The sequence below is a fragment of the Leptodactylus fuscus genome, chromosome 1 (genome assembly GCF_031893055.1).
Source record: "Leptodactylus fuscus isolate aLepFus1 chromosome 1, aLepFus1.hap2, whole genome shotgun sequence".
Taxonomy (NCBI): Eukaryota; Metazoa; Chordata; class Amphibia; order Anura; family Leptodactylidae; genus Leptodactylus; species Leptodactylus fuscus.
The window spans coordinates 235198266-235221775 of record NC_134265.1 but is presented as its reverse complement, the minus strand read 5'-3'; the positions used below and the strand labels follow the sequence as shown (position 1 = coordinate 235221775).

The 23510-nt window shown below is 45.7% G+C and overlaps 26 non-coding genes across 26 annotated transcripts; 13 read left to right on the top strand and 13 right to left on the bottom strand.

The window, feature by feature from the left end:
- Positions 1–3: 3 nt before the first annotated feature.
- Positions 4–76, bottom strand: TRNAF-GAA (transfer RNA phenylalanine (anticodon GAA)). Its single transcript has one exon. It is a non-coding gene; the product is annotated as a tRNA-Phe (tRNA).
- A 175-nt stretch (positions 77–251) lies between these two features.
- On the top strand, positions 252–334 carry TRNAL-CAG (transfer RNA leucine (anticodon CAG)). Its single transcript has one exon. It is a non-coding gene; the product is annotated as a tRNA-Leu (tRNA).
- A 1184-nt stretch (positions 335–1518) lies between these two features.
- On the bottom strand, positions 1519–1591 carry TRNAF-GAA (transfer RNA phenylalanine (anticodon GAA)). The gene has a single exon. It is a non-coding gene; the product is annotated as a tRNA-Phe (tRNA).
- A 175-nt stretch (positions 1592–1766) lies between these two features.
- On the top strand, positions 1767–1849 carry TRNAL-CAG (transfer RNA leucine (anticodon CAG)). The gene has a single exon. It is a non-coding gene; the product is annotated as a tRNA-Leu (tRNA).
- Positions 1850–3279: 1430 nt separating this feature from the next.
- On the top strand, positions 3280–3362 carry TRNAL-CAG (transfer RNA leucine (anticodon CAG)). Its single transcript has one exon. It is a non-coding gene; the product is annotated as a tRNA-Leu (tRNA).
- A 1185-nt stretch (positions 3363–4547) lies between these two features.
- On the bottom strand, positions 4548–4620 carry TRNAF-GAA (transfer RNA phenylalanine (anticodon GAA)). Its single transcript has one exon. It is a non-coding gene; the product is annotated as a tRNA-Phe (tRNA).
- A 175-nt stretch (positions 4621–4795) lies between these two features.
- TRNAL-CAG (transfer RNA leucine (anticodon CAG)) lies at positions 4796–4878 on the top strand. The gene has a single exon. It is a non-coding gene; the product is annotated as a tRNA-Leu (tRNA).
- A 1189-nt stretch (positions 4879–6067) lies between these two features.
- On the bottom strand, positions 6068–6140 carry TRNAF-GAA (transfer RNA phenylalanine (anticodon GAA)). Its single transcript has one exon. It is a non-coding gene; the product is annotated as a tRNA-Phe (tRNA).
- Positions 6141–7831: 1691 nt separating this feature from the next.
- On the top strand, positions 7832–7914 carry TRNAL-CAG (transfer RNA leucine (anticodon CAG)). The gene has a single exon. It is a non-coding gene; the product is annotated as a tRNA-Leu (tRNA).
- A 1170-nt stretch (positions 7915–9084) lies between these two features.
- Positions 9085–9157, bottom strand: TRNAF-GAA (transfer RNA phenylalanine (anticodon GAA)). The gene has a single exon. It is a non-coding gene; the product is annotated as a tRNA-Phe (tRNA).
- Positions 9158–9332: 175 nt separating this feature from the next.
- Positions 9333–9415, top strand: TRNAL-CAG (transfer RNA leucine (anticodon CAG)). Its single transcript has one exon. It is a non-coding gene; the product is annotated as a tRNA-Leu (tRNA).
- Positions 9416–10609: 1194 nt separating this feature from the next.
- TRNAF-GAA (transfer RNA phenylalanine (anticodon GAA)) lies at positions 10610–10682 on the bottom strand. Its single transcript has one exon. It is a non-coding gene; the product is annotated as a tRNA-Phe (tRNA).
- Positions 10683–10856: 174 nt separating this feature from the next.
- TRNAL-CAG (transfer RNA leucine (anticodon CAG)) lies at positions 10857–10939 on the top strand. The gene has a single exon. It is a non-coding gene; the product is annotated as a tRNA-Leu (tRNA).
- A 1191-nt stretch (positions 10940–12130) lies between these two features.
- TRNAF-GAA (transfer RNA phenylalanine (anticodon GAA)) lies at positions 12131–12203 on the bottom strand. The gene has a single exon. It is a non-coding gene; the product is annotated as a tRNA-Phe (tRNA).
- Positions 12204–12377: 174 nt separating this feature from the next.
- On the top strand, positions 12378–12460 carry TRNAL-CAG (transfer RNA leucine (anticodon CAG)). Its single transcript has one exon. It is a non-coding gene; the product is annotated as a tRNA-Leu (tRNA).
- A 1183-nt stretch (positions 12461–13643) lies between these two features.
- TRNAF-GAA (transfer RNA phenylalanine (anticodon GAA)) lies at positions 13644–13716 on the bottom strand. The gene has a single exon. It is a non-coding gene; the product is annotated as a tRNA-Phe (tRNA).
- Positions 13717–13891: 175 nt separating this feature from the next.
- On the top strand, positions 13892–13974 carry TRNAL-CAG (transfer RNA leucine (anticodon CAG)). The gene has a single exon. It is a non-coding gene; the product is annotated as a tRNA-Leu (tRNA).
- Positions 13975–15163: 1189 nt separating this feature from the next.
- Positions 15164–15236, bottom strand: TRNAF-GAA (transfer RNA phenylalanine (anticodon GAA)). Its single transcript has one exon. It is a non-coding gene; the product is annotated as a tRNA-Phe (tRNA).
- A 175-nt stretch (positions 15237–15411) lies between these two features.
- Positions 15412–15494, top strand: TRNAL-CAG (transfer RNA leucine (anticodon CAG)). The gene has a single exon. It is a non-coding gene; the product is annotated as a tRNA-Leu (tRNA).
- A 1185-nt stretch (positions 15495–16679) lies between these two features.
- On the bottom strand, positions 16680–16752 carry TRNAF-GAA (transfer RNA phenylalanine (anticodon GAA)). Its single transcript has one exon. It is a non-coding gene; the product is annotated as a tRNA-Phe (tRNA).
- A 1436-nt stretch (positions 16753–18188) lies between these two features.
- On the bottom strand, positions 18189–18261 carry TRNAF-GAA (transfer RNA phenylalanine (anticodon GAA)). The gene has a single exon. It is a non-coding gene; the product is annotated as a tRNA-Phe (tRNA).
- Positions 18262–19689: 1428 nt separating this feature from the next.
- TRNAF-GAA (transfer RNA phenylalanine (anticodon GAA)) lies at positions 19690–19762 on the bottom strand. Its single transcript has one exon. It is a non-coding gene; the product is annotated as a tRNA-Phe (tRNA).
- A 175-nt stretch (positions 19763–19937) lies between these two features.
- On the top strand, positions 19938–20020 carry TRNAL-CAG (transfer RNA leucine (anticodon CAG)). The gene has a single exon. It is a non-coding gene; the product is annotated as a tRNA-Leu (tRNA).
- A 1426-nt stretch (positions 20021–21446) lies between these two features.
- TRNAL-CAG (transfer RNA leucine (anticodon CAG)) lies at positions 21447–21529 on the top strand. Its single transcript has one exon. It is a non-coding gene; the product is annotated as a tRNA-Leu (tRNA).
- Positions 21530–22709: 1180 nt separating this feature from the next.
- On the bottom strand, positions 22710–22782 carry TRNAF-GAA (transfer RNA phenylalanine (anticodon GAA)). The gene has a single exon. It is a non-coding gene; the product is annotated as a tRNA-Phe (tRNA).
- A 175-nt stretch (positions 22783–22957) lies between these two features.
- On the top strand, positions 22958–23040 carry TRNAL-CAG (transfer RNA leucine (anticodon CAG)). The gene has a single exon. It is a non-coding gene; the product is annotated as a tRNA-Leu (tRNA).
- Positions 23041–23510: the final 470 nt, after the last annotated feature.

The following is a 23510-nucleotide window of genomic DNA, read 5'->3' as shown; positions in this document are numbered from 1 at the left end:
ATTTGCCGAAACCCGGGATCGAACCAGGGACCTTTAGATCTTCAGTCTAACGCTCTCCCAACTGAGCTATTTCGGCCTCTGTCTTGGGGTTTGCTGTCTCCCCGTTCACTAGTTGGGACATCTTTAGGCAAGGTGAAAATTCCCACGAGTCCAGAATGTACATAGGAGGGATGATTTTCTAATGAGTAGTTAATTGATTCCAAATAGCGTGCATGCGCGCGACATTCAGGGACTGAGGAAACTAATCCCATGTCAGGATGGCCGAGCGGTCTAAGGCGCTGCGTTCAGGTCGCAGTCTCCTCTGGAGGCGTGGGTTTGAATCCCACTTCTGACAGTGGTTTGATTTTTTTCCTGCTGGCGATAGCACCAGTGCAGAGAAATTCCTGCTGGCTCCCAATGGCAATTTCACTTTTACTTCTGACTATATAGCCTGACTCAGCTTGCTTGGCTGTAGAGCCAGTAATAAGGGTCCTAGCTTACAGTGACCTGATTCTGTGTAACTTCCGCGTGACCCTCCTGAAAAGTACGTGACTCCGCAAGGGATTTTCTTGTGAAGACAAGAGTTCTGAATAATGCGCACTTGAATGGAGACCAAAGACTAATCCAATCACAATCTGGAGGATCCGCTATGATGTCTGTCACAAACACCCCTTCTACATTCTGTCTGTGTGGACCGTTAAGGTAAAAGAACTGCCTTTATTGTAAGAGACAAAGGTTTACAGCTGAAGCATGGAATAACATTTCTACAGCATTGGAACCTGGGGGAGACTTGGGAGAAATGACATTCAGTGGGGCCTGGAGCTCATTGGACATTGCCATCTGGTTTTGACCAGCCAAGAGTCGAGCTCTGACTCTATACCCACTTAATATCATCAATATAATGTAGCTGAGCAGGGTCTATCTGCTAAAAAAAGACAGCCACCGCTGTTGTGCACCTAGGACATGTCTTCTGGTGATGCAGCTGCGTGCTTTTGGAGGTGAACGCTATTCGGCGAGCAGCAAAGAAAATGGCAGCTGGTTCTTCGGGAGGGAACACGGAGAAGAGGTAAGGCTTCTTGGAGAAGTGTGGTAATATATGTCTCTGCCATTCAGCATTCTGCTGAATATTTCCGGATCCTTGCATTATTTAGTCTTTCTCACATTAATGACTGATGTGAAAGAGGGACTTCCCCCCCATTTCCAGGATTACCTGCGCATTATGCAAGAAGGAAAGCTCGGTTCAGTTAGGATATAGAAAGAACTCAAAAACATTCATGTCAATTGTTCAATGTTTAAAACGAGGGTGTGACAAAACCCAGAATTGAATCGGGGACCTTTAGATTTTTAGTCTACGCTCTCCCAACTGAGCTATTTCGGCATCCGCGCAGCACATTGTCTTCTCCTGAAAGAACTGTTTTCAACCTTTTTTTTTTTTCTATAGTTCCAGCAGTGCGCTACGCTCGATCGAAACCCCAACGAATTGGAAAGAAACGTAGCAAGCCTTTTCTTTTGTTAGTGGATTTGTATTCAAAATTAGTTTGCCGAAACCCGGGATCGAACCAGGGACCTTTAGATCTTCAGTCTAACGCTCTCCCAACTGAGCTATTTCGGCCTCTGTCCTGGGGTTTGCTGTCTCCCCGTTCACTAGTTGGGACATCTTTAGGCAAGGTGAAAATTCCCATGAGTATAGAATGTACATAGGAGGGATGATTTTCTAATGAGTAGTTAATTGATTCCAAATAGCGTGCATGCGCGCGACATTCAGGGACTGAGGAAACTAATCCCATGTCAGGATGGCCGAGCGGTCTAAGGCGCTGCGTTCAGGTCGCAGTCTCCTCTGGAGGCGTGGGTTTGAATCCCACTTCTGACAGTGGTTTGATTTTTTTCCTGCTGGCGATAGCACCAGTGCAGAGAAATTCCTGCTGGCTCCCAATGGCAATTTCACTTTTACTACTGACTATATAGCCTGACTCAGCTTGCTTGGCTGTAGAGCCAGTAATAAGGGTCCTAGCTTACAGTGACCTGATTCTGTGTAACTTCCGCGTGACCCTCCTGAAAAGTACGTGACTCCGCAAGGGATTTTCTTGTGAAGACAAGAGTTCTGAATAATGCGCACTTGAATGGAGACCAAAGACTAATCCAATCACAATCTGGAGAATCCGCTATGATGTCTGTCACAAACACCCCTTCTACATTCTGTCTGTGTGGACCGTTAAGGTAAAAGAACGGCCTTTATTGTAAGAGACAAAGGTTTACAGCTGAAGCATGGAATAACATTTCTACAGCATTGGAACCTGGGGGAGACCTGGGAGAAATGACATTCAGTGGGGCCTGGAGCTCATTGGACATTGCCATCTGGTTTTGACCAGCCAAGAGTCGAGCTCTGACTCTATACCCACTTAAAATCATCAATATAATGTAGCTGAGCAGGGTCTATCTGCTAAAAAAAGACAGCCACCGCTGTTGTGCACCTAGGACATGTCTTCTGGTGATGCAGCTGCGTGCTTTTGGAGGTGAACGCTATTCGGCGAGCAGCAAAGAAAATGGCAGCTGGTTCTTCGGGAGGGAACACGGAGAAGAGGTAAGGCTTCTTGGAGAAGTGTGGTAATATATGTCTCTGCCATTCAGCATTCTGCTGAATATTTCCGGATCCTTGCATTATTTAGTCTTTCTCACATTAATGACTGATGTGAAAGAGGGACTTCCCCCCCATTTCCAGGATTACCTGCGCATTATGCAATAAGGAAAGCTCGGTTCAGTTAGGATATAGAAAGAACCCAAAAACATTCATGTCAATTGTTCATAGTTTAAAACGAGGGTGTGACAAAAACCAGATTTGAATCGGGGACCTTTAGATTTTTAGTCTACGCTCTACCAACTGAGCTATTTCGGCATCCGCGCAGCACATTGTCTTCTCCTGAAAGAACTGTTTTCAACCTTTTTTTTTTTCTATAGTTCCAGCAGTGCGCTACGCTCGATCGAAACCACAACGAATTGGAAAGAAACGTAGCAAGCCTTTTCTTTTGTTAGTGGATTTGTATTCAAAATTCATTTGCCGAAACCCGGGATTGAACGAGGGACCTTTAGATCTTCAGTCTAACGCTCTCCCAACTGAGCTATTTCAGCCTCTGTCCTGGGGTTTGCTGTCTCCCGGTTAACTAGTTGGACATCTTTAGGCAAGGTGAAAATTCCCACGAGTCCAGAATGTACATAGGAGGGATGATTTTCTAATGAGTAGTTAATTGATTCCAAATAGCGTGCATGCGCGCGACATTCAGGGACTGAGGAAACTAATCCCATGTCAGGATGGCCGAGCGGTCTAAGGCGCTGCGTTCAGGTCGCAGTCTCCTCTGGAGGCGTGGGTTTGAATCCCACTTCTGACAGTGGTTTGATTTTTTTCCTGCTGGCGATAGCACCAGTGCAGAGAAATTCCTGCTGGCTCCCAATGGCAATTTCACTTTTACTTCTGACTATATAGCCTGACTCAGCTTGCTTGGCTGTAGAGCCAGTAATAAGGGTCCTAGCTTACAGTGACCTGATTCTGTGTAACTTCCGCGTGACCCTCCTGAAAAGTACGTGACTCCGCAAGGGATTTTCTTGTGAAGACAAGAGTTCTGAATAATGCGCACTTGAATGGAGACCAAAGACTAATCCAATCACAATCTGGAGAATCCGCTATGATGTCTGTCACAAACACCCCTTCTACATTCTGTCTGTGTGGACCGTTAAGGTAAAAGAACGGCCTTTATTGTAAGAGACAAAGGTTTACAGCTGAAGCATGGAATAACATTTCTACAGCATTGGAACCTGGGGGAGACCTGGGAGAAATGACATTCAGTGGGGCCTGGAGCTCATTGGACATTGCCATCTGGTTTTGACTAGCCAAGAGTCGAGCTCTGACTCTATACCCACTTAATATCATCAATATAATGTAGCTGAGCAGGGTCTATCTGCTAAAAAAAGACAGCCACCGCTGTTGTGCAGCTAGGACATGTCTTCTGGTGATGCAGCTGCGTGCTTTTGGAGGTGAACGCTATTCGGCGAGCAGCAAAGAAAATGGCAGCTGGTTCTTCGGGAGGGAACACGGAGAAGAGGTAAGGCTTCTTGGAGAAGTGTGGTAATATATGTCTCTGCCATTCAACATTCTGCTGAATATTTCCGGATCCTTGCATTATTTAGTCTTTCTCACATTAATGACTGATGTGAAAGAGGGACTTCCCCCCCATTTCCAGGATTAACTGCGCATTATGCAAGAAGGAAAGCTCGGTTCAGTTAGGATATAGAAAGAACTCAAAAACATTCATGTCAATTGTTCAATGTTTAAAACGAGGGTGTGACAAAACCCAGAATTGAATCGGGGACCTTTAGATTTTTAGTCTACGCTCTCCCAACTGAGCTATTTCGGCATCCGCGCAGCACATTGTCTTCTCCTGAAAGAACTGTTTTCAACCTTTTTTTTTTTTTCTATAGTTCCAGCAGTGCGCTACGCTCGATCGAAACCCCAACGAATTGGAAAGAAACGTAGCAAGCCTTTTCTTTTGTTAGTGGATTTGTATTCAAAATTAGTTTGCCGAAACCCGGGATCGAACCAGGGACCTTTAGATCTTCAGTCTAACGCTCTCCCAACTGAGCTATTTCGGCCTCTGTCCTGGGGTTTGCTGTCTCCCCGTTCACTAGTTGGGACATCTTTAGGCAAGGTGAAAATTCCCATGAGTATAGAATGTACATAGGAGGGATGATTTTCTAATGAGTAGTTAATTGATTCCAAATAGCGTGCATGCGCGCGACATTCAGGGACTGAGGAAACTAATCCCATGTCAGGATGGCCGAGCGGTCTAAGGCGCTGCGTTCAGGTCGCAGTCTCCTCTGGAGGCGTGGGTTCGAATCCCACTTCTGACAGTGGTTTGATTTTTTTCCTGCTGGCGATAGCACCAGTGCAGAGAAATTCCTGCTGGCTCCCAATGGCAATTTCACTTTTACTTCTGACTATATAGCCTGACTCAGCTTGCTTGGCTGTAGAGCCAGTAATAAGGGTCCTAGCTTACAGTGACCTGATTCTGTGTAACTTCCGCGTGACCCTCCTGAAAAGTACGTGACTCCGCAAGGGATTTTCTTGTGAAGACAAGAGTTCTGAATAATGCGCACTTGAATGGAGACCAAAGACTAATCCAATCACAATCTGGAGGATCCGCTATGATGTCTGTCACAAACACCCCTTCTACATTCTGTCTGTGTGGACCGTTAAGGTAAAATAACGGCCTTTATTGTATGAGACAAAGGTTTACAGCTGAAGCATGGAATAACATTTCTACAGCATTGGAACCTGGGGGAGACCTGGGAGAAATGACATTCAGTGGGGCCTGGAGCTCATTGGACATTGCCATCTGGTTTTGACCAGCCAAGAGTCGAGCTCTGACTCTATACCCACTTAAAATCATCAATATAATGTAGCTGAGCAGGGTCTATCTGCTAAAAAAAGACAGCCACCGCTGTTGTGCACCTAGGACATGTCTTCTGGTGATGCAGCTGCGTGCTTTTGGAGGTGAACGCTATTTGGCGAGCAGCAAAGAAAATGGCAGCTGGTTCTTCGGGAGGGAACACGGAGAAGAGGTAAGGCTTCTTGGAGAAGTGTGGTAATATATGTTTCTGCCATTCAGCATTCTGCTGAATATTTCCGGATCCTTGCATTATTTAGTCTTTCTCACATTAATGACTGATGTGAAAGAGGGACTCCCCCCCCCCCCCATTTCCAGGATTACCTGCGCATTATGCAAGAAGGAAAGCTCGGTTCAGTTAGGATATAGAAAGAACCCAAAAACATTCATGTCAATTGTTCAATGTTTAAAATGAGGGTGTGACAAAACCCAGAATTCAATCGGGGACCTTTAGATCTTTAGTCTACGCTCTCCCAACTGAGCTATTTCGGCATCCGCGCAGCACATTGTCTTCTCCTGAAAGAACTGTTTTCAACCTTTTTTTTTTTTCTATAGTTCCAGCAGCGCGCTACGCTCGATCGAAACCCCAACGAATTGGAAAGAAACGTAGCAAGCCATTTCTTTTGTTAGTGGATTTGTATTCAAAATTCATTTGCCGAAACCCGGGATCGAACCAGGAACCTTTAGATCTTCAGTTTAACGCTCTCCCAACTGAGCTATTTCGGCCTCTGTCCTGGGGTTTGCTGTCTCCCCGTTCACTAGTTGGGACATCTTTAGGCAAGGTGAACATTCCCATGAGTACAGAATGTACATAGGAGGGATGATTTTCTAATGAGTAGTTAATTGATTCCAAATAGCGTGCATGCGCGCGACATTCAGGGACTGAGGAAACTAATCCCATGTCAGGATGACCGAGTGGTCTAAAGCGCTGCGTTCAGGTCGCAGTCTCCTCTGGAGGCGTAGGTTCGAATCCCACTTCTGACAGTGGGTTGATTTTTTTCCTGCTGGCGATAGCACCAGTGCAGAGAAATTCCTGCTGGCTCCCAATGGCAATTTCACTTTTACTTCTGACTATATAGCCTGACTCAGCTTGCTTGGCTGTAGAGCCAGTAATAAGGGTCCTAGCTTTCAGTGACCTGATTCTGTGTAACTTCCGCGTGACCCTCCTGAAAAGTATGTGACTCCGCAAGGGATTTTCTTGTGAAGACAAGAGTTCTGAATAATGCGCACTTGAATGGAGACCAAAGACTAATCCAATCACAATCTGGAGGATCCGCTATGATGTCTGTCACAATCACCCCTTCTACATTCTGTCTGTGTGGACCGTTAAGGTAAAATAACGGCCTTTATTGTAAGAGACAAAGGTTTACAGCTGAAGCATGGAATAACATTTCTACAGCATTGGAACCTGGGGGAGACCTGGGAGAAATGACATTCAGTGGGGCCTGGAGCTCATTGGACATTGCCATCTGGTTTTGACCAGCCAAGAGTCGAGCTCTGACTCTATACCCACTTAAAATCATCAATATAATGTAGCTGAGCAGGGTCTATCTGCTAAAAAAAGACAGCCACCGCTGTTGTGCACCTAGGACATGTCTTCTGGTGATGCAGCTGCGTGCTTTTGGAGGTGAACGCTATTGGGCGAGCAGCAAAGAAAATGGTAGCTGGTTCTTCTGGAGGGAACACGGAGAAGAGGTAAGGCTTCTTGGAGAAGTGTGGTAATATATGTCTCTGCCATTCAGCATTCTGCTGAATATTTCCGGATCCTTGCATTATTTAGTCTTTCTCACATTAATGACTGATGTGAAAGAGGGACTTCCCCCCCCCCCCCCCCCATTTCCAGGATTACCTGCGCATTATGCAAGAGGGAAAGCTCGGTTCAGTTAGGATATAGAAAGAACCCAAAAACATTCATGTCAATTGTTCAATGTTTAAAATGAGGGTGTGACAAAACCCAGAATTGAATCGGGGACCTTTAGATCTTTAGTCTACGCTCTCCCAACTGAGCTATTTCGGCATCCGCGCAGCACATTGTCTTCTCCTGAAAGAACTGTTTTCAACCTTTTTTTTTTTTCTATAGCTCCAGCAGCGCGCTACGCTCGATCGAAACCCCAACGAATTGGAAAGAAACGTAGCAATCCTTTTCTTTTGTTAGTGGATTTGTATTCAAAATTCATTTGTCGAAACCCGGGATCGAACCAGGGACCTTTAGTCTAACGCTCTCCCAACTGAGCTATTTCGGCCTCTGTCCTGGGGTTTGCTGTCTCCCCGTTCACTAGTTGGGACATCTTTAGGCAAGGTGAAAATTCCCATGAGTACAGAATGTACATAGGAGGGATGATTTTCTAATGAGTAGTTAATTGATTCCAAATAGCGTGCATGCGTGCGACATTCAGGGACTGAGGAACTAATCCCATGTCAGGATGGCCGAGCGGTCTAAGGCGCTGTGTTCAGGTCGCAGTCTCCTCTGGAGGCGTGGGTTCGAATCCCACTTCTGACAGTGGTTTGATTTTTTTCCTGCTGGCGATAGCACCAGTGCAGAGAAATTCCTGCTGGCTCCCAATGGCAATTTCACTTTTACTTCTGACTATATAGCCTGACTCAGCTTGCTTGGCTGTAGAGCCAGTAATAAGGGTCCTAGCTTACAGTGACCTGATTCTGTGTAACTTCCGCGTGACCCTCCTGAAAAGTACGTGACTCTGCAAGGGATTTTCTTGTGAAGACAAGAGTTCTGAATAATGCGCACTTGAATGGAGACCAAAGACTAATCCAATCACAATCTGTAGGATCCGCTATGATGTCTGTCACAAACACCCCTTCTACATTCTGTCTGTGTGGACCGTTAAGGTAAAAGAACGGCCTTTATTGTAAGAGACAAAGGTTTACAGCTGAAGCATGGAATAACATTTCTACAGCATTGGAACCTGGGAGAAATGACATTCAGTGGGGCCTGGAGCTCATTGGACATTGCCATCTGGTTTTGACCAGCCAAGAGTCGAGCTCTGACTCTATACCCACTTAAAATCATCAATATAATGTAGCTGAGCAGGGTCTATCTGCTAAAAAAAGACAGCCACCGCTGTTTTGCACCTAGGACATGTCTTCTGGTGATGCAGCTGCGTGCTTTTGGAGGTGAACGCTATTCAGCGAGCAGCAAAGAAAATGGCAGCTGGTTCTTCGGGAGGGAACACGGAGAAGAGGTAAGGCTTCTTGGAGAAGTGTGGTAATATATGTCTCTGCCATTCAGCATTCTGCTGAATATTTCCCGATCCTTGCATTATTTAGTCTTTCTCACTTTAATGACTGATGTGAAAGAGGGACTCCCTCCCCCCCATTTCCAGGATTACCTGCGCATTATGCAAGAAGGAAAGCTCGGTTCAGTTAGGATATAGAAAGAACCCAAAAACATTCATGTCAATTGTTCAATGTTTAAAATGAGGGTGTGACAAAACCCAGAATTGAATCGGGGACCTTTAGTCTACGCTCTCCCAACTGAGCTATTTCGGCATCCGCCCAGCACATTGTCTTCTCCTGAAAGAACTGTTTTCAACCTTTTTTTTTTTTTTCTATAGTTCCAGCAGCGCGCTACGCTCGATCGAAACCCCAACGAATTGGAAAGAAACGTAGCAAGCCTTTTCTTTTGTTAGTGGATTTGTATTCAAAATTCATTTGCCGAAACCCGGGATCGAACCAGGGACCTTTAGATCTTCAGTCTAACGCTCTCCCAACTGAGCTATTTCGGCCTCTGTCCTGGGGTTGGCTGTCTACCCGTTCACTAGTTGGGACATCTTTAGGCAAGGTGAAAATTCCCATGAGTACAGAATGTACATAGGAGGGATGATTTTCTAATGAGTAGTTAATTGATTCCAAATAGCGTGCATGCGCGCGACATTCAGGGACTGAGGAAACTAATCCCATGTCAGGATGGCCGAGCGGTCCAAGGCGCTGCGTTCAGGTCGCAGTCTCCTCTGGAGGCGTGTGTTCCAATCCCACTTCTGACAGTGGTTTGATTTTTTTCCTGCTGGCGATAGCACCAGTGCAGAGAAATTCCTGCTGGCTCCCAATGGCAATTTCACTTTTACTTCTGACTATATAGCCTGACTCAGCTTGCTTGGCTGTAGAGCCAGTAATAAGGGTCCTAGCTTTCAGTGACCTGATTCTGTGTAACTTCCGCGTGACCCTCCTGAAAAGTACGTGACTCCGCAAGGGATTTTCTTGTGAAGACAAGAGTTCTGAATAATGCGCACTTGAATGGAGACCAAAGACTAATCCAATCACAATCTGGAGGATCCGCTATGATGTCTGTCACAAACACCCCTTCTACATTCTGTCTGTGCGGACCGTTAAGGTAAAATAACGGCCTTTATTGTAAGAGACAAAGGTTTACAGCTGAAGCATGGAATAACATTTCTACAGCATTGGAACCTGGGGGAGACCTGGGAGAAATGACATTCAGTGGGACCTGGAGCTCATTGGACATTGCCATCTGGTTTTGACCAGCCAAGAGTCGAGCTCTGACTCTATACCCACTTAAAATCATCAATATAATGTAGCTGAGCAGGGTCTATCTGCTACAAAAAGACAGCCACCGCTGTTGTGCACCTAGGACATGTCTTCTGGTGATGCAGCTGCGTGCTTTTGGAGGTGAACGCTATTCGGCGAGCAGCAAAGAAAATGGCAGATGGTTCTTCGGGAGGGAACACGGAGAAGAGTTAAGGCTTCTTGGAGAAGTGTGGTAATATATGTCTCTGCCATTCAGCATTCTGCTGAATATTTCCGGATCCTTGCATTATTTAGTCTTTCTCACATTAATGACTGATGTGAAATAGGGACTCCCCCCCCCCCCCCCCCCATTTCCAGGATTACCTGCGCATTATGCAAGAAGGAAAGCTCGGTTCAGTTAGGATATAGAAAGAACCCAAAAACATTCATGTTAATTGTTTAATGTTTAAAACGAGGGTGTGACAAAACCCAGAATTGAATCGGGGACCTTTAGATCTTTAGTCTACGCTCTCCCAACTGAGCTATTTCGGCATCCGCGCAGCACATTGTCTTCTCCTGAAAGAACTGTTTTCAACCTTTTTTTTTTTTCTATAGTTCCAGCAGTGCGCTACGCTCGATCGAAACCCCAACGAATTGGAAAGAAACGTAGCAAGCCTTTTCTTTTGTTAGTGGATTTGTATTCAAAATTCATTTGCCGAAACCCGGGATCGAACCAGGGACCTTTAGATCTTCAGTCTAACGCTCTCCCAACTGAGCTATTTCGGCCTCTGCCCTGGGGTTTGCTGTCTCCCCGTTCACTAGTTGGGACATCTTTAGGCAAGGTGAAAATTCCCATGAGTACAGAATGTACATAGGAGGGATGATTTTTTAATGAGTAGTTAATTGATTCCAAATAGCGTGCATGCGTGCGACATTCAGGGACTGAGGAACTAATCCCATGTCAGGATGGCCGAGCGGTCTAAGGCGCTGCGTTCAGGTCGCAGTCTCCTCTGGAGGCGTGGGTTCGAATCCCACTTCTGAAAGTGGTTTGATCTTTTTCCTGCTGGCGATAGCACCAGTGCAGAGAAATTCCTGCTGGCTCCCAATGGCAATTTCACTTTTACTTCTGACTATATAGCCTGACTCAGCTTGCTTGGCTGTAGAGCCAGTAATAAGGGTCATAGCTTACAGTGACCTGATTCTGTGTAACTTCCGCGTGACCCTCCTGAAAAGTACGTGACTCCGCAAGGGATTTTCTTGTGAAGACAAGAGTTCTGAATAATGCGCACTTGAATGGAGACCAAAGACTAATCCAATCACAATCTGGAGGATCCGCTATGATGTCTGTCACAAACACCCCTTCTACATTCTGTCTGTGCGGACCGTTAAGGTAAAATAACGGCCTTTATTGTAAGAGACAAAGGTTTACAGCTGAAGCATGGAATAACATTTCTACAGCATTGGAACCTGGGGGAGACCTGGGAGAAATGACATTCAGTGGGACCTGGAGCTCATTGGACATTGCCATCTGGTTTTGACCAGCCAAGAGTCGAGCTCTGACTCTATACCCACTTAAAATCATCAATATAATGTAGCTGAGCAGGGTCTATCTGCTACAAAAAGACAGCCACCGCTGTTGTGCACCTAGGACATGTCTTCTGGTGATGCAGCTGCGTGCTTTTGGAGGTGAACGCTATTCGGCGAGCAGCAAAGAAAATGGCAGATGGTTCTTCGGGAGGGAACACGGAGAAGAGTTAAGGCTTCTTGGAGAAGTGTGGTAATATATGTCTCTGCCATTCAGCATTCTGCTGAATATTTCCGGATCCTTGCATTATTTAGTCTTTCTCACATTAATGACTGATGTGAAAGAGGGACTCCCCCCCCCCCCCCCATTTCCAGGATTACCTGCGCATTATGCAAGAAGGAAAGCTCGGTTCAGTTAGGATATAGAAAGAACCCAAAAACATTCATGTCAATTGTTTAATGTTTAAAACGAGGGTGTGACAAAACCCAGAATTGAATCGGGGACCTTTAGATCTTTAGTCTACGCTCTCCCAACTGAGCTATTTCGGCATCCGCGCAGCACATTGTCTTCTCCTGAAAGAACTGTTTTCAACCTTTTTTTTTTTTCTATAGTTCCAGCAGTGCGCTACGCTCGATCGAAACCCCAACGAATTGGAAAGAAACGTAGCAAGCCTTTTCTTTTGTTAGTGGATTTGTATTCAAAATTCATTTGCCGAAACCCGGGATCGAACCAGGGACCTTTAGATCTTCAGTCTAACGCTCTCCCAACTGAGCTATTTCGGCCTCTGCCCTGGGGTTTGCTGTCTCCCCGTTCACTAGTTGGGACATCTTTAGGCAAGGTGAAAATTCCCATGAGTACAGAATGTACATAGGAGGGATGATTTTTTAATGAGTAGTTAATTGATTCCAAATAGCGTGCATGCGTGCGACATTCAGGGACTGAGGAACTAATCCCATGTCAGGATGGCCGAGCGGTCTAAGGCGCTGCGTTCAGGTCGCAGTCTCCTCTGGAGGCGTGGGTTCGAATCCCACTTCTGACAGTGGTTTGATTTTTTTCCTGCTGGCGATAGCACCAGTGCAGAGAAATTCCTGCTGGCTCCCAATGGCAATTTCACTTTTACTTCTGACTATATAGCCTGACTCAGCTTGCTTGGCTGTAGAGCCAGTAATAAGGGTCATAGCTTACAGTGACCTGATTCTGTGTAACTTCCGCGTGACCCTCCTGAAAAGTACGTGACTCCGCAAGGGATTTTCTTGTGAAGACAAGAGTTCTGAATAATGCGCACTTGAATGGAGACCAAAGACTAATCCAATCACAATCTGGAGGATCCGCTATGATGTCTGTCACAAACACCCCTTCTACATTCTGTCTGTGTGGACCGTTAAGGTAAAAGAACGGCCTTTATTGTAAGAGACAAAGGTTTACAGCTGAAGCATGGAATAACATTTCTACAGCATTGGAACCTGGGGGAGACCTGGGAGAAATGACATTCAGTGGGGCCTGGAGCTCATTGGACATTGTCATCTGGTTTTGACCAGCCAAGAGTCGAGCTCTGACTCTATACCCACTTAAAATCATCAATATAATGTAGCTGAGCAGGGTCTATCTGCTAAAAAAAGACAGCCACCGCTGTTGTGCACCTAGGACATGTCTTCTGGTGATGCAGCTGCGTGCTTTTGGAGGTGAACGCTATTGGGCGAGCAGCAAAGAAAATGGCAGCTGGTTCTTCGGGAGGGAACACGGAGAAGAGGTAAGGCTTCTTGGAGAAGTGTGGTAATATATGTCTCTGCCATTCAGCATTCTGCTGAATATTTCCGGATCCTTGCATTATTTAGTCTTTCTCACATTAATGACTGATGTGAAAGAGGGACTCTCCCCCCATTTCCAGGATTACCTACGCATTATGCAAGAAGGAAAGCTCGGTTCAGTTAGGATATAAAAAGAACCCAAAAACATTCATGTCAATTGTTCAATGTTTAAAACGAGGGTGTGACAAAACCCAGAATTGAATCGGGGACCTTTAGATTTTTAGTCTACGCTCTCCCAACTGAGCTATTTCGGCATCCGCACAGCACATTGTCTTCTCCTGAAAGAACTGTTTTCAACCTTTTTTTTTTTCTATAGTTCCAGCAGTGCGCTACGCTCGATCGAAACCCCAACGAATTGGAAAGAAACGTAGCAGGCCTTTTCTTTTGTTATTGATTTTGTATTCAAAATTCATTTGCCGAAACCCGGGATCGAACCAGGGACCTTTAGATCTTCAGTCTAACGCTCTCCCAACTGAGCTATTTCGGCCTCTGTCCTGGGGTTTGCTGTCTCCCCGTTCACTAGTTGGGACATCTTTAGGCAAGGTGAAAATTCCCATGAGTATAGAATGTACATAGGAGGGATGATTTTCTAATGAGTAGTTAATTGATTCCAAATAGCGTGCATGCGCGCGACATTCAGGGACTGAGGAAACTAATCCCATGTCAGGATGGCCGAGCGGTCTAAGGCGCTGCGTTCAGGTCGCAGTCTCCTCTGGAGGCGTGGGATCGAATCCCACTTCTGACAGTGGTTTGATTTTTTTCCTGCTGGCGATAGCACCAGTGCAGAGAAATTCCTGCTGGCTCCCAATGGCAATTTCACTTTTACTTCTGACTATATAGCCTGACTCAGCTTGCTTGGCTGTAGAGCCAGTAATAAGGGTCCTAGCTTACAGTGACCTGATTCTGTGTAACTTCCGCGTGACCCTCCTGAAAAGTACGTGACTCCGCAAGGGATTTTCTTGTGAAGACAAGAGTTCTGAATAATGCGCACTTGAATGGAGACCAAAGACTAATCCAATCACAATCTGGAGGATCCGCTATGATGTCTGTCACAAACACCCCTTCTACATTCTGTCTGTGTGGACCGTTAAGGTAAAAGAACGGCCTTTATTGTAAGAGACAAAGGTTTACAGCTGAAGCATGGAATAACATTTCTACAGCATTGGAACCTGGGGGAGACCTGGGAGAAATGACATTCAGTGGGGCCTGGAGCTCATTGGACATTGCCATCTGGTTTTGACTAGCCAAGAGTCGAGCTCTGACTCTATACCCACTTAAAATCATCAATATAATGTAGCTGAGCAGGGTCTATCTGCTAAAAAAAGACAGCCACCGCTGTTGTGCACCTAGGACATGTCTTCTGGTGATGCAGCTGCGTGCTTTTGGAGGTGAACGCTATTCAGCGAGCAGCAAAGAAAATGGCAGCTGGTTCTTCGGGAGGGAACACGGAGAAGAGGTAAGGCTTCTTGGAGAAGTGTGGTAATATATGTCTCTGCCATTCAGCATTCTGCTGAATATTTCCGGATCCTTGCATTATTTAGTCTTTCTCACATTAATGACTGATGTGAAAGAGGGACTCCCCCCCCCCCCCCATTTCCAGGATTACCTGCGCATTATGCAAAAAGGAAAGCTCGGTTCAGTTAGGATATAGAAAGAACCCAAAAACATTCATGTCAATTGTTCAATGTTTAAAATGAGGGTGTGACAAAACCCAGAATTGAATCGGGGACCTTTAGATCTTTAGTCTCCGCTCTCCCAACTGAGCTATTTCGGCATCCGCGCAGCACATTGTCTTCTCCTGAAAGAACTGTTTTCAACCTTTTTTTTTTTCTATAGTTCCAGCAGTGCGCTACGCTCGATCGAAACCCCAACGAATTGGAAAGAAACGTAGCAAGCCTTTTCTTTTGTTAGTGGATTTGTATTCAAAATTCATTTGCCGAAACCCGGGATCGAACCAGGGACCTTTAGATCTTCAGTCTAACGCTCTCCCAACTGAGCTATTTCGGCCTCTGTCCTGGGGTTTGCTGTCTCCCCGTTCACTAGTTGGGACATCTTTAGGCAAGGTGAAAATTCCCATGAGTACAGAATGTACATAGGAGGGATGATTTTCTAATGAGTAGTTAATTGATTCCAAATAGCGTGCATGCGCGCGACATTCGGGGACTGAGGAAACTAATCCCATGTCAGGATGGCCGAGCGGTCTAAGGCGCTGCGTTCAGGTCGCAGTCTCCTCTGGAGGCGTGGGTTCGAATCCCACTTCTGACAGTGGTTTGATTTTTTTCCTGCTGGCGATAGCACCAGTGCAGAGAAATTCCTGCTGGCTCCCAATGGCAATTTCACTTTTACTTCTGACTATATAGCCTGACTCAGCTTGCTTGGCTGTAGAGCCAGTAATAAGGGTCCTAGCTTACAGTGACCTGATTCTGTGTAACTTCCGCGTGACCCTCCTGAAAAGTACGTGACTCCGCAAGGGATTTTCTTGTGAAGACAAGAGTTCTGAATAATGCGCACTTGAATGGAGACCAAAGACTAATCCAATCACAATCTGGAGGATCCGCTATGATGTCTGTCACAATCACCCCTTCTACATTCTGTCTGTGTGGACCGTTAAGGTAAAATAACGGCCTTTATTGTAAGAGACAAAGGTTTACAGCTGAAGCATGGAATAACATTTCTACAGCATTGGAACCTGGGGGAGACCTGGGAGAAATGACATTCAGTGGGGCCTGGAGCTCATTGGACATTGCCATCTGGTTTTGACCAGCCAAGAGTCGAGCTCTGACTCTATACCCACTTAAAATCATCAATATAATGTAGCTGAGCAGGGTCTATCTGCTAAAAAAAGACAGCCACCGCTGTTGTGCACCTAGGACATGTCTTCTGGTGATGCAGCTGCGTGCTTTTGGAGGTGAACGCTATTCGGCGAGCAGCAAAGAAAATGGCAGCTGGTTCTTCGGGAGGGAACACGGAGAAGAGGTAAGGCTTCTTGGAGAAGTGTGGTAATATATGTCTCTGCCATTCAGCATTCTGCTGAATATTTCCGGATCCTTGCATTATTTAGTCTTTCTCACATTAATGACTGATGTGAAAGAGGGACTTCCCCCCCCCATTTCCAGGATTACCTGCGCATTATGCAAAAAGGAAAGCTCGGTTCAGTTAGGATATAGAAAGAACCCAAAAACATTCATGTCAATTGTTTAATGTTTAAAACGAGGGTGTGACAAAACCCAGAATTGAATCGGGGACCTTTAGATCTTTAGTCTACACTCTCCCAACTGAGCTATTTCGGCATCCACGCAGCACATTGTCTTCTCCTGAAAGAACTGTTTTCAACCTTTTTTTTTTTCTATAGTTCCAGCAGTGCGCTACGCTCGATCGAAACCCCAACGAATTGGAAAGAAACGTAGCAAGCCTTTTCTTTTGTTAGTGGATTTGTATTCAAAATTCATTTGCCGAAACCCGGGATCGAACCAGGGACCTTTAGATCTTCAGTCTAACGCTCTCCCAACTGAGCTATTTCGGCCTCTGTCCTGGGGTTTGCTGTCTCCCTGTTCACTAGTTGGGACATCTTTAGGCAAGGTGAAAATTCCCATGAGTACAGAATGTACATAGGAGGGATGATTTTCTAATGAGTAGTTAATTGATTCCAAATAGCGTGCATGCGTGCGACATTCAGGGACTGAGGAAACTAATCCCATGTCAAGATGGCCAAGCGGTCTAAGGCGCTGCGTTCGGGTCGCAGTCTCCTCTGGAGGTGAGGGTTCGAATCCGACTTCTGACAGTGGTTTGATTTTTTTCCTGCTGGCGATAGCACCAGTGCAGAGAAATTCCTGCTGGCTCCCAATGGCAATTTCACTTTTACTTCTGACTATATAGCCTGACTCAGCTTGCTTGGCTGTAGAGCCAGTAATAAGGGTCCTAGCTTTCAGTGACCTGATTCTGTGTAACTTCCGCGTGACCCTCCTGAAAAGTACGTGACTCCGCAAGGGATTTTCTTGTGAAGACAAGAGTTCTGAATAATGCGCACTTGAATGGAGACCAAAGACTAATCCAATCACAATCTGGAGGATCCGCTATGATGTCTGTCACAAACACCCCTTCGACATTCTGTCTGTGTGGACCGTTAAGGTAAAATAATGGCCTTTATTGTAAGATACAAAGGTTTACAGCTGAAGCATGGAATAACATTTCTACAGCATTGGAACCTGGGGGAGACCTGGGAGAAATGACATTCAGTGGGGCCTGGAGCTCATTGGACATTGCCATCTGGTTTTGACCAGCCAAGAGTCGAGCTCTGACTCTATACCCACTTAAAATCATCAATATAATGTAGCTGAGCAGGATCTATCTGCTAAAAAAAGACAGCCACAGCTGTTGTGCACCTAGGACATGTCTTCTGGTGATGCAGCTGCGTGCTTTTGGAGGTGAACGCTATTCGGCGAGCAGCAAAGAAAATGGCAGCTGGTTCTTCGGGAGGGAACACGGAGAAGAGGTAAGGCTTCTTGGAGAAGTGTGGTAATATATGTCTCTGCCATTCAGCATTCTGCTGAATATTTCCGGATCCTTGCATTATTTAGTCTTTCTCACATTAATGACTGATGTGAAAGAGGGACTCCAACCCCCATTTACAGGATTACCTACGCATTATGCAAGAAGGAAAGCTCGGTTCAGTTAGGATATAGAAAGAACCCAAAAACATTCATGTCCATTGTTTAAAACGAGGGTGTGACAAAACCCAGAATTAAATCGGGGACCTTTAGATCTTTAGTCTACGCTCTCCCATCTGAGCTATTTCGGCATCCGCGCAGCACATTGTCTTCTCCTGAAAGAACTGTTTTCAACCTTTTTTTTTTTTCTATAGTTCCAGCAGTGCGCTACGCTCGATCGAAACCCCAACGAATTGGAAAGAAACGTAGCAAGCCTTTTCTTTTGTTAGTGGATTTGTATTCAAAATTCATTTGCCGAAACCCGGGATCGAACCAGGGACCTTTAGATCTTCAGTCTAACGCTCTCCCAACTGAGCTATTTTGGCCTCTGTCCCGGGCGTTTGCTGTCTCCCCGTTCACTAGTTGGGACATCTTTAGGCAAGGTGAAAATTCCCATGAGTACAGAATGTACATAGGAGGGATGATTTTCTAACGAGTAGTTAATTGATTCCAAATAGCGTGCATGCGCGCGACATTCAGGGACCTAATCCCATGTCAGGATGGCCGAGCGGTCTAAGGCGCTGCGTTCAGGTCGCAGTCTCCTCTGGAAGCGTGGGTTCGAATCCAAATTCTGACAGTGGTTTGACTTTTTTCCTGCTGGCGATAGCACCAGTGCAGAGAAATTCCTGCTGGCTCCCAATGGCAATTTCACTTTTACTTCTGACTATATAGCCTGACTCAGCTTGCTTGGCTGTAGAGCCAGTAATAAGGGTCCTAGCTTACAGTGACCTGATTCTGTGTAACTTCCGCGTGACCCTCCTGAAAAGTACGTGACTCCGCAAGGGATTTTCTCATGAAGACAAGAGTTCTGAATAATGCGCACTTGAATGGAGACCAAAGACTAATCCAATCACAATCTGTAGGATCCGCTATGATGTCTGTCACAAACACCCCTTCTACATTCTGTCTGTGTGGACCGTTAAGGTAAAATAACGGCCTTTATTGTAAGAGACAAAGGTTTACAGCTGAAGCATGGAATAACATTTCTACATCTTTGGAACCTGGGAGAAATGACATTCAGTGGGGCCTGGAGCTCATTGGACATTGCCATCTGGTTTTGACCAGCCAAGAGTCGAGCTCTGACTCTATACCCACTTAAAATCATCAATATAATGTAGCTGAGCAGGGTCTATCTGCTAAAAAAAGACAGCCACCGCTGTTGTGCACCTAGGACATGTCTTCTGGTGATGCAGCTGCGTGCTTTTGGAGGTGAACGCTATTCGGCGAGCAGCAAAGAAAATGGCAGCTGGTTCTTCGGGAGGGAACACGGAGAAGAGGTAAGGCTTCTTGGAGAAGTGTGGTAATATATGTTTCTGCCATTCAACATTCTGCTGAATATTTCTGGATCCTTGCATTATTTAGTCTTTCTCACATTAATGACTGATGTAAAAGAGGGACTTCCCCCCCCCCCATTTCCAGGATTACCTGCGCATTATGCTAGAAGGAAAGCTCGGTTCAGTTAGGATATAGAAAGAACCCAAAAACATTCATGTCAATTGTTCAATGTTTAAAACGAGGGTGTGACAAAACCCAGAATTGAATCGGGGACCTTTAGATCTTTAGTCTACGCTCTCCCAACTGAGCTATTTCGGCATCCGCGCAGCACATTGTCTTCTCCTGAAAGAACTGTTTTCAACCTTTTTTTTTTTTCTATAGTTCCAGCAGTGCGCTACGCTCGATCGAAACCCCAACGAATTGGAAAGAAACGTAGCAAGCCTTTTCTTTTGTTAGTGGATTTGTATTCAAAATTCATTTGCCGAAACCCGGGATCAAACCAGGGACCTTTAGATCTTCAGTCTAACGCTCTCCCAACTGAGCTATTTCGGCCTCTGTCCTGGGGTTTGCTGTCTACCCGTTCACTAGTTGGGACATCTTTAGGCAAGGTGAAAATTCCCATGAGTACAGAATGTACATAGGAGGGATGATTTTCTAATGAGTAGTTAATTGATTCCAAATAGCGTGCATGCGCGCGACATTCAGGGACTGAGGAAACTAATCTCATGTCAGGATGGCCGAGCGGTCTAAGGCGCTGCGTTCAGGTCGCAGTCTCCTCTGGAGGCATGGGTTTGAATCCCACTTCTGACAGTGGTTTGATTTTTTTCCTGCTGGCGATAGCACCAGTGCAGAGAAATTCCTGCTGGCTCCCAATGGCAATTTCACTTTTACTTCTGACTATATAGCCTGACTCAGCTTGCTTGGCTGTAGAGCCAGTAATAAGGGTCCTAGCTTTCAGTGACCTGATTCTGTGTAACTTCCGCGTGACCCTCCTGAAAAGTACGTGACTCCGCAAGGGATTTTCTTGTGAAGACAAGAGTTCTGAATAATGCGCACTTGAATGGAGACCAAAGACTAATCCAATCACAATCTGGAGGATCCGCTATGATGTCTGTCACAAACACCCCTTCTACATTCTGTCTGTGTGGACCGTTAAGGTAAAAGAACGGCCTTTATTGTAAGAGACAAAGGTTTACAGCTGAAGCATGGAATAACATTTCTACAGCATTGGAACCTGGGGGAGACCTGGGAGAAATGACATTCAGTGGGGCCTGGAGCTCATTGGACATTGCCATCTGGTTTTGACCAGCCAAGAGTCGAGCTCTGACTCTATACCCACTTAAAATCATCAATATAATGTAGCTGAGCAGGGTCTATCTGCTAAAAAAAGACAGCCACCGCTGTTGTGCACCTAGGACATGTCTTCTGGTGATGCAGCTGCGTGCTTTTGGAGTTGAACGCTATTCGGCGAGCAGCAAAGAAAATGGCAGCTGGTTCTTCGGGAGGGAACACGGAGAAGAGGTAAGGCTTCTTGGAGAAGTGTGGTAATATATGTCTCTGCCATTCAGCATTCTGCTGAATATTTCCGGATCCTTGCATTATTTAGTCTTTCTCACATTAATGACTGATGTGAAAGAGGGACTCCAACCCCCATTTACAGGATTACCTACGCATTATGCAAGAAGGAAAGCTCGGTTCAGTTAGGATATAGAAAGAACCCAAAAACATTCATGTCCATTGTTTAAAACGAGGGTGTGACAAAACCCAGAATTAAATCGGGGACCTTTAGATCTTTAGTCTACGCTCTCCCAACTGAGCGATTTTGGCATCCGCGCAGCACATTGTCTTCTCCTGAGAGAACTGTTTTCAACCTTTTTTTTTTTTCTATAGTTCCAGCAGTGCGCTACGCTGGATCGAAACCCCAACGAATTGGAAAGAAACGTAGCAAGCCTTTTCTTTTGTTAGTGGATTTGTATTCAAAATTCATTTGCCGAAACCCGGGATCGAACCAGGGACCGTTAGATCTTCAGTCTAACGCTCTCCCAACTGAGGTATTTCGGCCTCTGTTCTGGGGTTGGCTGTCTCCCCGTTCACTAGTTGGGACATCTTTAGGCAAGGTGAAAATTCCCATGAGTACAGAATGTACATAGGAGGGATGATTTTCTAATGAGTAGTTAATTGATTCCAAATAGCGTGCATGCGCGCGACATTCAGGGACTGAGGAAACTAATCCCATGTCAGGATGGCCGAGCGGTCTAAGGCGCTGCGTTCAGGTCGCAGTCTTCTCTGGAGGCATGGGTTCGAATCCCACTTCTGACAGTGGTTTGATTTTTTTCCTGCTGGCGATAGCACCAGTGCAGAGAAATTCCTGCTGGCTCCCAATGGCAATTTCACTTTTACTTCTGACTATATAGCCTGACTCAGCTTGCTTGGCTGTAGAGCCAGTAATAAGGGTCCTAGCTTACAGTGACCTGATTCTGTGTAACTTCCGCGTGACCCTCCTGAAAAGTACGTGACTCCGCAAGGGATTTTCTTGTGAAGACAAGAGTTCTGAATAATGCGCACTTGAATGGAGACCAAAGACTAATCCAATCACAATCTGGAGGATCCGCTATGATGTCTGTCACAAACACCCCTTCTACATTCTGTCTGTGTGGACCGTTAAGGTAAAATAACGGCCTTTATTTAAGAGACAAAGGTTTACAGCTGAAGCATGGAATAACATTTCTACAGCATTGGAACCTGGGGGAGACCTGGGAGAAATGACATTCAGTGGGGCCTGGAGCTCATTGGACATTGCCATCTGGTTTTGACCAGCCAAGAGTCGAGCTCTGACTCTATACCCACTTAAAATCATCAATATAATGTAGCTGAGCAGGGTCTATCTGCTAAAAAAAGACAGCCACCGCTGTTTTGCACCTAGGACATGTCTTCTGGTGATGCAGCTGCGTGCTTTTGGAGGTGAACGCTATTCAGCGAGCAGCAAAGAAAATGGCAGCTGGTTCTTCGGGAGGGAACACGGAGAAGAGGTAAGGCTTCTTGGAGAAGTGTGGTAATATATGTCTCTGCCATTCAGCATTCTGCTGAATATTTCCGGATCCTTGCATTATTTAGTCTTTCTCACATTAATGACTGATGTGAAATAGGGACTCCCCCCCCCCCCATTTCCAGGATTACCTGCGCATTATGCAAGAAGGAAAGCTCGGTTCAGTTAGGATATAGAAAGAACCCAAAAACATTCATGTCAATTGTTCAATGTTTAAAATGAGGGTGTGACAAAACCCAGAATTGAATCGGGGACCTTTAGTCTACGCTCTCCCAACTGAGCTATTTCGGCATCCGCCCAGCACATTGTCTTCCCCTGAAAGAACTGTTTTCAACCTTTTTTTTTTTTTCTATAGTTCCAGCAGCGCGCTACGCTCGATCGAAACCCCAACGAATTGGAAAGAAACGTAGCAAGCCTTTTCTTTTGTTAGTGGATTTGTATTCAAAATTCATTTGCCGAAACCCGGGATCGAGCCAGGGACCTTTAGATCTTCAGTCTAACGCTCTCCCAACTGAGCTATTTCGGCCTCTGTCCTGGGGTTTGCTGTCTCCCCGTTCACTAGTTGGGACATCTTTAGGCAAGGTGAAAATTCCCATGAGTACAGAATGTACATAGGAGGGATGATTTTCTAATGAGTAGTTAATTGATTCCAAATAGCGTGCATGCGCGCGACATTCAGGGACTGAGGAAACTAATCCCATGTCAGGATGGCCGAGCGGTCTAAGGCGCTGCGTTCAGGTCGCAGTCTCCTCTGGAGGCGTGTGTTCGAATCCCACTTCTGACAGTGGTTTGATTTTTTTCCTGCTGGCGATAGCACCAGTGCAGAGAAATTCCTGCTGGCTCCCAATGGCAATTTCACTTTTACTTCTGACTATATAGCCTGACTCAGCTTGCTTGGCTGTAGAGCCAGTAATAAGGGTCCTAGCTTACAGTGACCTGATTCTGTGTAACTTCCGCGTGACCCTCCTGAAAAGTACGTGACTCCGCAAGGGATTTTCTTGTGAAGACAAGAGTTCTGAATAATGCGCACTTGAATGGAGACCAAAGACTAATCCAATCACAATCTGGAGGATCCGCTATGATGTCTGTCACAAACACCCCTTCTACATTCTGTCTGTGTGGACCGTTAAGGTAAAAGAACGACCTTTATTGTAAGAGACAAAGGTTTACAGCTGAAGCATGGAATAACATTTCTACAGCATTGGAACCTGGGGGAGACCTGGGAGAAATGACATTCAGTGGGGCCTGGAGCTC